General features: G+C 39.7%; 1 protein-coding gene across 2 annotated transcripts in view; it reads right to left on the bottom strand.

Annotated features, from left to right (window-relative positions):
* Positions 1-15112, bottom strand: part of b4galt2 (UDP-Gal:betaGlcNAc beta 1,4- galactosyltransferase, polypeptide 2) — a 159294-nt gene that overhangs the window by 118640 nt on the left and 25542 nt on the right. The gene's annotated exons all lie outside the window — the stretch shown is intronic.

The raw sequence follows: 15112 nt of genomic DNA, 5'->3' as shown, positions 1-15112 counted from the left end.
TTAACTTGTACATGAAAACATGAAACATATCTACATATTTCTTTGACATTTTTACCAAATAAGTTATATAAAGACTAATGACTTTCATGGCTCCGGAAATAGAGGCAATTCTTTGCTTTAACAAGTTCTTGTTCCTCTTCTCACTCAAAGATTATGTAACAAATTTGATAAGAACCACCAACTGTTTAGAAGAGCATTCCTGCTACTGACTAAACTCAGTTATCAACTTTCTCCCTGCATCATGCACCGTCTTTGACTCACACAACAACTTTAACTGCTACCCGACTAATTTGCCAGACGTCTGTTGAGTAATTCTCTAACCCTCCAAGTGTACAGAGATGACATATCAAACAATGACCTCCCTGTCTAAATATTTCCAGAGCCATGCTAAATAAATCCTCTTTCATGCTTTTTCCATCACATGGGCGTTGTGTGAGTCACCTACTAGCCTTGATACAGGTGTTAGCTGCTCTATTAAGATGAATCACCAGATGGCATCATAAGAGGAAAAGTAAAATACTAAAAATATTCAAAATTGGGGGAAAAGTAACCAGAAAGTAATAACAAGACTGCTGGCAAATCAATTGTATACACACAAAATGTCATCATAATGTGTGTGTATGTGTGTGTGTGTGTGTGTGTGTGTGTGTGTGTGTGTGTGTGTCTAAATGGATCTATTCTTCACGAAGAGGATGTGGCTTCTCCACACACACACCACACTGTCGCTGCCTCTGGCATACTAAACTCTTCTTCAATTCACCTTCCTCTTTATTTTATTTTTCTTCTCACGCTCCCCCCCCTCCCTCTCTCTCCTCCTATTCCTCCCACCACCTCCTCTCTTTATCTTTATTCTGTTCATCATAAGCTCACCCCTCTCCTCCAGCCCTCCTCTGCTTATCTTTTCATTTTCCTTCCTCATTTCCTGCTCCCTGTTCTCATTTGTTCTCTCTCTTCCTCCTCCATGGCCATTCCTCTGTGGTGAATTATTAACCGGAGAGGATCTTTTAGCCTTCCTTATACCTAACATGAAACGGAAATAGATAGGATATATTGTCTGATCTCATATTTCAAATCCCATTATCGTGAAAAATCAGCACAGAATACACAAAACTGTGCACAAAATATAGACATCTAAATGTGCGGTGCAAATGGTCACTACAGTGCAAAAACAGTCTTCTTTTTGTGTTGAGAGTTATATTGGCTACGGTACGAGTGGATATTTGGGAGTCTTGGTCTCAAGAAAAGTATTTGAAAATCTGCCAGTTTATTACAATTTCATAGAGGTTATATTAACATAAGTAATTGGGAACAGGGTTAGAGCAAATGATTGGGTTGTTGTGGGTCCCATGGACCACGGAGCCAATCATTAACAAAGAGCCATGCACTGGGCAAAACTACATAATTGCAGTATAAAATAACAAAACAAATTGCCGGTGACATCTTCATCAGAGTCCTAGATGTACCTAAGAGATGTAACCTTACACCGAAACGTTAATCACTTTTATGCACCTTAAGAAATAAAACCATCAAGTAAGAAGACATCTGTGTTGCACCGGCAATTTTTTGTTATTTTATACTGTTGTGTCCTGCCTTGGGTGCACTGGATTGTTGTGGTCTGCAGAAGCGTAGAGAACTCTCCTTTTTACCTGAATACATAATTGCAGAGGTTTGCGGGTGTTTGTGGGTGTGCATGTGTTCAGGGAGGCCGGTGCAAGAACCATGCAATGGCCCTAAGAGTCTACAGTCATGCTAGCGGCTCTGTGTTAATACTTAAACCAGCATGCTAACAAGTTGATGTTTAGCAGGTGTATTGTTTATCATCATCTTAGTTTGTCATGTTAGCATGCTAACATTTTAAAGTTAGCACTAAACACAAAGGCTGATGGGAATGTCATTAGTTTTGCAGGTATCTAATCATAAACCAAAGTGCTAAACACAAACAATACACTTAAGTTATCAATAATAATATTTATAATTCATGGACATCTGTACCAAATTTCATAGCAATCCAATAGTTGTTAAAATATTAAAGTCTGGAACAAAGTGGCAGACCAGCTGACAAAATGACCAACAGACTTTAGAGCCACCCTGCCATATTTCTTCAGATTTTTATCAAGAGTTTTTTTTTAAAACAATTCTTCATAAGTGTCAGTGTTCTGACACTTTCAAAGAAGAAAAGTTGACAGAGAAAGTAACGAAGGTCTGAAGGTAGAGCTAGTGTTTGCAGTAGGTGGTAGTAACACGATGCAACACCAAGCCACATATTACAAAAATAGAGTAAGTAGGACGAGGTGACATTTCTATTTAAATGTGAATTCTTTAGTAAATACTTTTCCCTGTGATACAGCAGCAAGCGCTCATCCTGTTCATTCAAACTCCAAATATATCCAAACCCCTTTTTTGTAGTCCGCTTGTGCGGCACAACTAGTAATAATCCTTTTAACTAATCCACATCAAATCTCTCACAATGCTAATCCGTTAGGCATGATGGTCCACGGCAGCCATTCATCACTAAACACTTCTAACTGTGCTCTGGCACGCATAATTAAATTGTGATGGTACAGTAATTTGTTGTATTGCTCGGGCTTGGCAATGACTTAGCTAGTCATGTGCTGCGGGTTCACACGTATTCATGATGGGTTGGGAAAAGGCAGCGTTGTGCATTATGTACAAGACGAGCGTGACATGACCAAGGATGAGGAAAACAGAAAATCACAGCATGCAACAAAAGAATGTTGGTTTCAGTGTACAAAACACTTAAATGAAACATGCATAATGGATAAAATAGATAGTAGTTAGATGGATGAGACATCAAGATACAATGTGTAGAGCAACGTTACTATAAATAAATGATAAACCGCCCAAAAAGGTGTTAGTGTCCAAAAAAAGCCCATATGATTTTTCGAAGAATAGATCATATGCGTGTTTACTGATCTGCAATCCAGTTAAGGTCTTGATAGGTTTTGGCAAATATAACTACTTGGTTAAGGTTAAAAAGCAAAGATGAATCTTAGACTTAAAATGCCATCTACCCTACAATCTCAATGTTAATCAAACAACTTGATGTAAATAATATGCTATGGCATTCACAGTGACGCAATCTATTATAACGTACTGTATATCAAGACAGCTAATTTACTTATATCATCATAGTGCAAGGTGCTACAATACTATAAAAAGGGTATTAAATCGCTTAATTCGTGAAACAAACACAAAACCTGGCTACCATTTCACCCAAATCAGCTGGTGCTGCTTCGCTCAGACGTTATGCCTGGAAATAAAAAGGTCTTGACTCTTTAATGTGGTGACATAATTGCCTCACAGGCTTTTACCATATTTCAGACCTATAGCTAGAGATATTGATAAATCCTGCAACAGAGTTATATAGCACTTTTACTACAGACATACTGGAAATTTGCTCAGTTGTTACTTTGCGAGCTTTACTTTGCAAAGTGGCTGCATATTACAGAAGCAACCTCCTGCACAGCCCATTAATATACAGTATGCAAAGTATTGTGAATGAACGCTTGCTTCAAGGCACAGCAATTCCCTCGTTGAAAACACAGATCTACCTAAGTTAAGCCCTCTGGGTAGTAAATATGACAAAACAGCGGTCAACTGCACAGGGGATTCAGCTACATGACGTGACGTGATTGATCTGAGCACCAGTTTTGACTTTTGAAACCGTTGCTTCTCCCCTGCTAGTGTTCTGATAGTGTGCTCTTTAAGATCATGCTAATCAAAACAGGTTGAGCTCAGTGCATGTGCATGTTTTTGTTACATACTCCATGGAGCAGAGGCATATATTAGTTTTTTTGCATATTACAGTTTGGTTTGTTGTCATCTGTCAGACAAGGCCTGTAGCAACCTCAAAGGCTGTACTTAGGCACAATGGTGCTTAGACCTAAATCCTTACATCAGCATGCTAACACAATGCTAAGATGCTGATGGTAAGCAAATATATATTTTTACTATTTTCAACATCTTGAAAATATTTGCTAATTTGCACTAAACACAAAGTACAGTTGAGGCTGATGGGAATGTGATTAGTTTTGTATTTGGTCTTAAATCAAAGTATGGGACAAATGAATAATTTCAACTGATGAGGGTGCTAGATAAAAAAAATCAGGACATCATCAAAGTCATTATGATTCATCCTCTGGGTGCCATGAATGTCCGTACATAATTTAATGTTAATCCATCCAATAGTTGTTGAGATTTTTCAGTCTGGATCAAAATGGTTGACAGACAGCCACACTGCTAGCATGGCCAAAAACAATTATTTAAGTATTTCTTCTACAATCAGTTATCGTCTGCAAGAATTTTCTAACTGCAGCAAAATAAACAAACACATGAGGCACACTTATGTTTGACTGAGATAAAAGTGAATATGACAAATATCTACACGCATGGCTTGTTGAGATTTCATTGTTTGATGAGTGTTGCAGCTGTTGGGTGACCAACAAGTTTATTCGTCTGTTTTTCAAAGCACAATCACAGCTGGTAATAACCAACCTAATAAACTAATCCTCTCCTACCACCCACTCAGAGAAACAGAGGAGCGTTGTTAAGCATTTGGGGAAACCTCATCAGAGTCTGACAAAAAGTAGGAGGATGGTTAACGTTAGCCAGGTCCTACCAGACTCTGGTATATTATTAGGTTAACGTAATATCTACGTGGTTTTCATCATCAGTGAACATCAGTTCTAAGGTTGATTGTAAAAGCTGTGACTCTGAAAGTTTAAGCGCTTGTGTACACTTGTGGCTCAAACTTTCAGAGCTACACACAGAGTAAATATAGTGCACTAGATAGTGAATAGGGAGTGATTTCAGGCATCCCCCAGAGTCACACTGTTCCCTTTTTGAAATTGGAAAACTGTAGAAAATACTATATATACTATATACGGTCAGATGCAGACACTTTGAAAACCACCTTCCCCCCATGGATATGGGTGGATCAGAGTGAAAAAAATGAATAAATCAGGGTGGAGAGCTTGCTTGTAAGAGCACTCTGAACAGGGTGAACGGAGATCAGAGGAGGCATTTTATTTCCTCGTCAAGACTACAAACGCAAGCAGCCTACAGTATAATGTAAGTGTTCAGACCGACACGTACACAGTGTTAACAAAAACATGTAGGATACGCACACAGCAAACACATCCTCCAGTGGACAAAACACACAAAAAACAAACACAAACAACTATATGGCTGTGGAAATGCAGCCACAGACACAACTATACTATCAATGTTATGGATTCCTTGGTGGCTGTTACATGTTCTTGTGCATCAGCCAGCAGCCAATTCTGGGCACTACGACAGCCCAGAATTGGCCCAGTGAAAGCACGGCAGCAAAGTATGATATCTTGTTTCTCTGTCAAAAAAGTAGTAGTAGTAGTACTAGCAGTTTTTTTACACATTTAAATAAAACAAGGGTTAAAGAATACAAAATTTGCTACGGAAAACATGCAGCGGTCTCCGAGTTTGTTGAACCATCCATCCACCCCAACCTCCTCCCGCAGCTCTATAATGTCGTCCCCTGGCTTCCTCCTCCAGTCTCACACATACAGGACACGCTTATGGAAAATGTATTTAACATATAGCATCCTCCGAATGCTCGTCACCAGGGTTTAATAATCATTCTTGTTCTGTGCTGCATCTGTCTTCAGCCGTTCTTCATTGTCCATGGAGACACAGCTAAACAATCAACTCCACTCAAGCACCAAGTGACCACTCTAAACCAGCCCTGGAGGTGTCCTTTCTAGCCTCATATCACATTTCCTGAATCCACACAGTGTTGGCGAAGATTTAATTCTGCCTTCTGACAAACAATTCACTGGGGCTGATGAGGCCACTAGGACAGTTGATACAGTATGACTGTGCAGCTACACAGTGGCCCGGACAGGAAACGGTGAGACGATCAAGGACGCGTCGTTTCACCTTTTGAAACGAGTGAGTTCCAGCTCATATTTCACTGGATGAAAGACCAGGCCAGAAAAAAAAAAAAAAAAAAAACACCCAATAACCAGATATCCAGATAGATCAGTGTTTCTCAACGGGGGCGGTACCGCCCCCAAGGGGGCGTTCAGAAGATGATGGGGGGCGTTGGAAGCAATATTTTGGAAAGGGGGGGCGTTGAGGTGCCCTTGGGGGGCGTTTGTTTGAAAGCTCGTTTTAAACCAAAGATTCACAATAACAATACATGTTTACACTTAAACTACTAAAGAATAAGTAGTCTGCAACATTAAAAGCTGCCAGTTTACAGCACTGCGACTGGACGAGACGGGTATCCTAACTTTTCTGTGCTTCGGTCAGCTTTGTTTGGCGCAGCTCCGTGCTGCCTTCATTGAAACGGGACGTCAGAGCATCGTCTTAAATGAGCTTTGTAGCTACTATGTGAAGCTGCGTTCAGATAAGAAAAAAAAAAAGCAATCGCCGCGGCCTCCTGTTGTATTCTTTAACCCCCCCAATGTAGCACAAGTAGACTTTATATTTCACAGTAACAGTTTTTCGTCAGATGGTTTATTAAACACAACGTTTCCTACTGTACCTGAATGCAGCTTCATTTTACGGAGCAAGAGAGAAAGAAAAGAGACGTGCGAGAGATATTGACTGTGCTTTGTTGTTTGGCAAACATTTAGCTGTTCCATAAACTCCCGGCCAGTTCAGGGCTTGTGTTTGGTGTTTTAAAACTTTCTTATGGAAGCGATAGAGGCAGTGATGTCACGGTTTACTGTACGGGACTCTCACACCTCCACAAAACACAGCGCAATGTGGGGTTGCGTTTTCTCCAAACGTTTTTTTCTGCTATTTACTCGCAAGACAGGCAATAGCAAACATAGCGAGACTCTTCTGAGCATTAAAAAAACGTCTCTCACTAACTTTCAAAGGTTGTAAACTTATTTCCATTCGGCAGTAGGTGTCGTTCTTCAAGTCGTTTGTCATCACCAAAATACTTGAATACACTTGATAAGTGCCAGCTTGTTCACTTCACAAACAAAAAAGGACATTCAAATTATAGTCATTTTATAAAAGGTGCTGAGGTTCACACCAGGGACATGCAGCAGGCCTTTTGATAATACCTATTTATAGTTTGAATGTTACATATCTAGTCATTCTGATTGGCTGCTGTTATTTAATTTGAATGTCAAATGGTTGCATTTTTTTTAAAAAACCTGTAAAAATATATAATTTCTATTCACAAGGCTTTTTTGATACCTGGGAAACTAATACATGTGTTGTTTGTCATTCAATGATTTGATTTTTTTTATTATTTTTGATAACAATAGTAACAACAATAATAGGCCTATATTAGGGCGTAATCATTAATATTCGGGGCATTAAGCCTACATAATATTTTATGGGGGGCGTTAGGGACCTGGATAATGGATAGGGGGGCGGTGGCACAAAAAAGGTTGAGAACCACTGATATAGATTGATGAAAATCTGAAATTATGCTGCCACACATTGGAAACTCACACACGCAGCAGAATGGTCCTGTGTAAAAAGAAGTTGAATGGCACTGAGGAAGGGAGGCAGGGCCATTTTAATGAAGTTATGGCAGCCATTATGTTGTCAAGAGCCCTTTGCCGTCGCGGCCATGGCTGTGTTGGATTCCTCGCTGTGTGGGAGTGCACAGCAATGTGTTTCTGAAGGGAACGACGTTGTTTATTGGCTTGATTGAAAGAAGTGAAGAAAATAGGCTATTTTCTCTCACCGGACTGATGTCATTTCCTTGCCTAATAAACACAGCGATAGGTGAGGAAACACTTACATTTACAATTCTTGACTTTTTTTTTTTTACATCAGCTTACCTTGGGGTTGCTTTTCTTATTGCATCATTCCATGTATCTTAAATCTTATTTTGATAGTTATAACATTTTACAGGGTAAAACAGAATAATGTGGTTGATTATTGATCTTGTACACTTTTATCCGTTGTGTAATATGTGAATATACATATAGCAGTGTCGAGATACGAAGCAGAAAAGACCTATCGAAACACAGTTGCACTTGTTATTTCATAAACACGAACTATTGGAGAATATGGTGTCCAGTGATTCACATGTGTCTTCCAATATATCACATTAAGGGTGCTTTCACATCTAACCTGTTTGCTGTGGTTTACACAAACGCTGGTGTGCTTTGTTTTGTTTAGGCTGGTGGGGAATCTTTCAAACAAATTCTGGTAACGGAACAAAGAAACAGACTGATCCAGCTTGAAAACATTGATTTTGGTTCGGTTCCTCATGTTTATACCTCTTGATTTGTTTGTAGCATGAACATGAAACTCTGTAACATTGTCCACCTCTGACCCTCACTGTCACCTACTGCTGCAAACACTCATTCATGCATTTGTAACATCCAGGCCTGACTACTGCAACAGCATCCTCTATGGTTCCCAAACAAAGTCCTCAATAAACTCTGGTACAGAACTCTGCCACCCACCTACTTACCTGGACCTGCACACGTGACCACAACACCCCAGTCCTCCATGACCTCCACTGACTTGCGGTTCAACACAGCATAAACTTCAAGATTCTACTCCATACCTATAAAACGCCTTTAACAACCTGGCTCCCCTCTACCTCTCTGACCTGCTCCACCAGCACACCCCCTCCAAAAGCCTCCGGTCTGCTGATGCCAACCTTCTGCAAGTCTCCAGGACCAAGAGCCAAACCTGGGTTGACGGGGCGTTTTCTGTTGCCCCCCCCTCCCGCCCCCTCGCTGTGGAACTCAAACCACATCAAAATTGCATTCAAAACAGCCCTCAAAACCGACTCTACCTAGATTAATACCATCATACAAAAGCAGCCATGCATGCTGACATAACACTGAACTCACTCCTGTTCACTTTAAGCACCAAGGTAAGCGCATGAACATAATCCAACTCATGTTCAGCAAGAAAAAGATATTTTCTCTTTGTAGGAAATATAATTTACAGGAAAGAAATCAATACAGAGTTCTGCAGTGTTCCACACAGCATCGATTTTTATACCCATTTTTTCAGTGTTCTTGTTTGTATGATTAAATATCTTTTCAAAATAAAATACAAACTGTTTTAAAAGGAGAATCTCTAAATAGCAAATCTTAAGGCTATACAATCTGATTTACATTTCCAAAGTTTTAGATGTTTTTTAAAGTCTAACCCAAATATAATGTGTGTGCCCTGAGTTCCAGTGACTGAGCTAACACAAAGCATTGTTCTAAACCTAAGCTGCCCTATTTAAACCCTTCATTAAAAATGTAGGAAAAAAGGGCATAAAACATGCTGTGCCACAAACTCACCGTTCACTGAGCATTGGGAAGGTGAAGGCCTAAGGAGTGAAAGGCCTTCCTGGATTCAATCCGGCTTTAAGAGAGATTTTCACAGCATTTTCACATTTTGCCAGGTGGAAGGGTGAAAAGGTTCAGGCTCTCATGAGGGTTTCCTCCCACATGGGGACACATGTGGAAAGTTTAGGGTTATAAAGGACATGTCAATCCAATCAAATTACTCTCTGGCTATGAATAAAACAAGACTTAGCATTCTCTGGGTCCAGAAGTTGATAAGTGTTCTGCAAAATGTTCAAATGTATGTGTAAGTGTATGTACATGTGTGCAATTATAAATGTGTTTGAATGTGTATTTGTGAATGTTTTTAAGAATGTTTACATGTGCTTATCGGTGTTGGGGGAGTTATTTGAAAGCAAACAAGCTGAGCCCCCAACAAGTCAAAGTAATGAAGCCTAGTGGGATTAGTAACTGTATTCTAGTTGTAATCCTATTCACTACGCATTATAAGTGGTGGAGGAAGTATTCAGATCATTTATTTAAGCAAAGGTACTAATACAACACTGTAAAAATACTCAAAATCCTATACTGAAAATGTTACTTAAGAAAAAGTGTGTATTATAAGAAAAACGTACTTAGAGTATTAAAAGTAAAAATTCTCAAAAAGACCACCCCAAAAAAATCAGAAGTATTGAAAATAAATTAGGGGAAAGGGAAACGCAGCAAATCCTCACATCTGAAAAAGTTGCGTTAACCATTTTTGCACAACAAATTATTAAAAATTGCCAAATACTGTAATTTACTACCAATTAAACTATTCATCATTTCTGCTCTACTTGTGTTTATGTTAGGTCTATAACAAAACAGCATGTTTTATAAGCTCTTCATATGTTCTGTATGCAAAAGTCTACATTTTTAGAGTAACTGAAGTTGTGGAATGCAGTGGAATAAAACAGTTCAATATTTCCGTCTGTAGTGTAGTGGAGTATAAAGTGGCATAAAAAGAAAATACACAAGTTAATCACAAGTACCTCAAATTTGTACTTTCTGCAGTTCTTGAGTTCATGTACTTAGTTCCATTACACTGCTCATTACTGAAAAAGGTACACCTACATTAGTGTAAAGCATTGTTGTAGTACTCAAGATCAGTCGTGGTCTCAATTCTTTCTAATTGCATTTGATAGGATGCTCTTCACGGGTTTTCACAATGAAAACAAAAAAGACCTGGATAGCTTTTAACCTCCCACTGAGCTGTGTGTGTGTGTGTGTGTGTGTGTGTGTGTGTGTGTGTGTGTGTGTGTGTGTGTGTGTGTGTGTGTGTGTGTGTCAGTGGCAGTCGTTTGGTCTTTCAAATGATGGAAAATAGCAGGGGGAAAAACACAAAAGCAAAAACACATCCCCATCACAATTTCCTAGAGATCAAACTGATATATTTACATTGCGTGTTTTGCCCAACCAGCAGTCCAAAGATATCCAGTTAGAAGACAAAGAATACCAGCAAATTCACATATAAGGAGCTGGAACCAATCAAGTTTTGGCATTTGACTGATTTAACTTAAAACTGTTGATCGACTTAAAATAGCTAATTTTCAGTTGATGGGACTAATTGATTGATCAACTACTTTCTATGAGACAGGGTTGAAATAACCCAGAAAAAAAACAAACTGATAAAAACATAATTAATTTGCAGTTTTCAAATTTACAAGATTTATTTACAAGACTTTTCAACGACAACGACTTTTGGCAATACTTCTCAATGCCTAGGTTACACTTTGTTTTGATGAACAGCTGATTTGCATACCCCACGTGCCAGCGAACACACCCACAGCCAGGATATAAAACTGTGGATGCTAGCCACTCATACAGGCAGCACCTGTCAGCTGGTGTTCTGGGACAGCCAAGGGCTTGTTTGTTTCTCTCTCTCTCTCTCTCTCTCTCTCTCTCTCTCTCTCTCTCTCTCTCTCTCTCTCTCTCTCTCTCTCTCTCTCTCTCTCTCTCTCTCTCTCTCTCTCTCTCTCTCTCTCTCTCTCTCTCTCTCTCTCTCTCTCTCTCGTGTGTGTGTGTGAGTCTGTCTCTCTCTTTTTCCCTCAACACCCCCTCACCTCTCCACCTTCTGTTCCTTCCTCCACTCCATCCCGCCTCTCTGTCCGTCTCACTTCTTACCAACCATCATACCACTATCCATTAGATCTCTCTCTCTCTCTCTTTCTCTGCACCTGTGACTAAAAAAACAGACTCACTCAGCCTTTCTCTGCCTTCCTGCTCATTACAGCCCCCAGGCAGCCACTCCATCACAAAGAAAAGGCAGAGATAAGCTACAAGAGTACACCTGTGCCTGGTGTGAATGGCAAATCCAGAGTCAGTGACAGCCAATTCCAGGCAAATAATGGAATCAGCGAAGAGACAAATCAACCTGACAGCTTTATCTCCCACTCCCAATTTCAAAGCATGTTACAAACCTCATTATCAAATGAGAAAAGCAATTATAAAAAAAAAAGAAAAAAAGATGAGAAAAATGTTGCCACAATTGCACTTGCAAGGGATTATGTTTACAAAGCTCCTTTAACGATGGAACAGGTGGAAGAAAATAAGAAACATATTTTCATTTCATCAACTGAGCGATAATCTGCTGTATACGAGTAACAAACAAAAAACTAATTAAAGATTGGAAGAAAGAATGAATAGTGTAAATATAAATATATATATATTATTAAATATATGTGTGTCAAATCAGATCAGATTTATTTGCAAGGTCTAAATGGGCTTTTAGGTTGACAATATCACTGGTTCACGACTCAGTCCAAGCTCTTTAAGAAGACACAAAAAGACATTGCATAACACCTGAGCAAAACAGGAGGAAAAGGAACAACTCCCAGAAAGAGAACTTTCTGGACGGTGGGGGTGCAGTAAGAAGGCGAAAGCTGCAACCCAAAATGTAAGGTACACTGAGAGATCTTAGTGATAAGCTATGTCCATTCCAACTACTCCAATGTTGGGAATAGTTTGGGAAATGCGCATTTTCGAATTTTTTTTTTTAATGTGCAGTTAAATGAGAATATTAATACCGCTCGTGTCTGTACAGTAATAATGAAACTACAGTCAGCAGCCGGTTAGCTTAGCATAAAGACTGTAAAAAAAAAAGGGAAATAGCTATAGAAAGTCCACCTTGCACTTCTTAAATTCACTATTTATCTTGCACCCGGCGCAGCGCAGCGCCCCACGCTAGTTTAAGACCGACGTTATCAATTTTGCGTCCAGCACTCGCGTCGTTTAAATAGCAAACGCACCTGCGCCCATCTTTGCGCCCATGAGCATGCTGGTCTTACAGTGAGGTGTGTTTAGGTGAATTCTTGGCGTATTGCTATCTTGAGGCAGCGGGAAGTGATCGCCCCATTGACCAACAAAAACCTGGTCTTAAGTCAATAGCGCAGCATTTCATTGTTATTCTAACAGCGCATTAGTAAAATGTGCCTAGCCTCGCACAGCTGCCATGCTATTACACACACACACACACACACACACACACACACACACACACACACACACACACACACACACACACACACACACACACACACACACACACACACACACACACACAGGGAAGCGAAGCAGTACACAAACATGCAAAAGATTACAAATAAAAATACTACAGTGCAAATCCGCCATAATAATAGCGATGGTACAAACGTGCCTGGCTTTTAAAGGGAATGGGAGATGACACTCTGATTGGTTTATTGCATGTTACGCCCAAATCATACCTATGAATTAATGAAGACACTAAGCACAACCCTTTTTAACCAATGCTCCCGGCGCACGGACCCTTTTTTCCGCCGTCAAACTAGCAAAAGTGGATATGGACACGCCCTAAACGCACCTGCGCCATGTGCTTCACGCCGTGCGCTTAGATCATTAAAACAGGGCCCCAAATCTTGTTTGTTTAGTCTGTACAACGAAAGCATAAGAAGCACAAGTTTGTTTGTGTGTGTGTCTGTGTGTGTGTGTGTGTGTGGGGGTGGGTGGGGGTGTGGGTGTGTGGGTGAGTGTGTGAGTGATAGAGTCCGTGTCCACTATGTAATTATAGATTTAGTAAACCCGAGGCTTAGTGTGACTCAATCAACCTCAGATTTGTTGGGTGGATGGATGGATAGTGAAGATAATGAGGTGTGTGTGTGTGTGTGTGTGTGTGTGTGTGTGTGTGTGTGTGTGTGTGTGTGTGTGTGTGTGTGTGTGTGTGTGTGTACCAGTGTGCAGGGGAACTACATTCATATCACATATTGTAATCCCAAGACACTGTATGTATGACCAGTCTATGTGTGTCATTTTTTTGCGCGTGTGTGTGTGTGTGTGTGTATAATGCCACTGCTAGTTAATTAGAAAGCTTTTTGCTGATGAAGGCAATTCATACAAAGCTTAAAAAACAAAACAAGTCCAGACTCTGTACAGTCCCGTGGTGCATTTTTCGTGATGAGGTATGGATTTTCTTCTGAATACACAACGAGGATATGGGATTTGTTTGAAAACTTGCAGTTTAGAATCAGTTAGAGTTTCTATAGAAAACAGCTTACATTCTTCTTCTCTTTTTTTTTTTTTTTTTTACATTTCTTTCTGTTCTTAAATTCTTACTTAGATTAATGCATGTTTTTCAAGGACTCATGCAGGCAATGCAGATTGTAACAAATTGTAAAACACTGAATAAATAAAGAAAAACTGCCAACCACTGTCACTACAACTTCTGAAACATCTACAGTTTCAACAAGATTCCTGCAACCATCTGTAGCTCTAATAAGCATCCTAATTAATAATTATTTCAACTTGTGTGTTCTTTTAAGACAATGAAAGCACAAAATAAATATTCTTAAAGCTCTAGTGTGGGTATGTGTGCTGCTGTGTGTGCCTTTGTGTCTCTGTGTGCATGAATCTCTGCTAATAGCCCCGCTGTGAGTCTATAAGGTTGAAATACCACAGTGGAAATCGTTGACATTAAATCCATTTTATGTTGCAGGCTGACCCAGAAAAACAAAATTACGGCTAAACTTGCTCTTCCACTAATTGGAATTAGACTGGAGAGGCATTTATTTACTGAATATAAAATAGTATGCTCTGGCTTTGAGCTCCGATCAAGGTCTCATCTCCCATATTCATAACACTAATCAATGATCTGCAAATCCTCCGTTATTGGGCATACAGTGTGTACAGGCCATAACAACAAATACAACAAGGCAGCTGGATAAACAAATCAAACAAATAGGTCATCAGAAAAGGTGATTAAGCAAGACAGAAAGTGATTCAAATAGAAAAGTCACATTTCAAGCTCACTCATGCAGATCAAAAGCATATGACTATTTAAGCTATAATGAGCTATAATGAGCTATAATGAGCTATAATAGGAGTTTACAGCACAGAATAGAAACAGGATAACTGTGGTGTTTTGCCTAAACATATTGTACTGAAAGCCTGAAACACAAGGCAAAACCCTCTTTGTTTCCATTTGGACAGAAACATTTTTACAGTAAAAAAGGCTGTCATAAGCATTTAAAAACTGTTATCCCACACAGCTGTGGACTGTCAGTGCTTTATGCTTCAAGAAGAGTGCGGATATCCACTTTGGTGATCAGTTTCAGTACAGAATGTCTTCTTCACATCTGCCCATGTCATTTTCTTTTCAACAAGACACCGGCCCGAAATCTGCTGACTGCTGGCTAGCTAGCATTACATGGCAGCAACATACTGGATACACTAAAATGGACACACATCAACTCCTCTCATAACGAGAGAGACCTCGTCAACAAACACAACCCAAGAGCGCAGATCAGTTTGCATAGTCTTGTCGTTAATCTGGC

This window comes from Perca flavescens, chromosome 12, assembly GCF_004354835.1.
Source record: "Perca flavescens isolate YP-PL-M2 chromosome 12, PFLA_1.0, whole genome shotgun sequence".
NCBI lineage: Eukaryota > Metazoa > Chordata > Actinopteri > Perciformes > Percidae > Perca > Perca flavescens.
The sequence above is the reverse complement of the archived record's forward strand: the minus strand, read 5'-3'. Positions and strand labels throughout refer to the sequence as shown.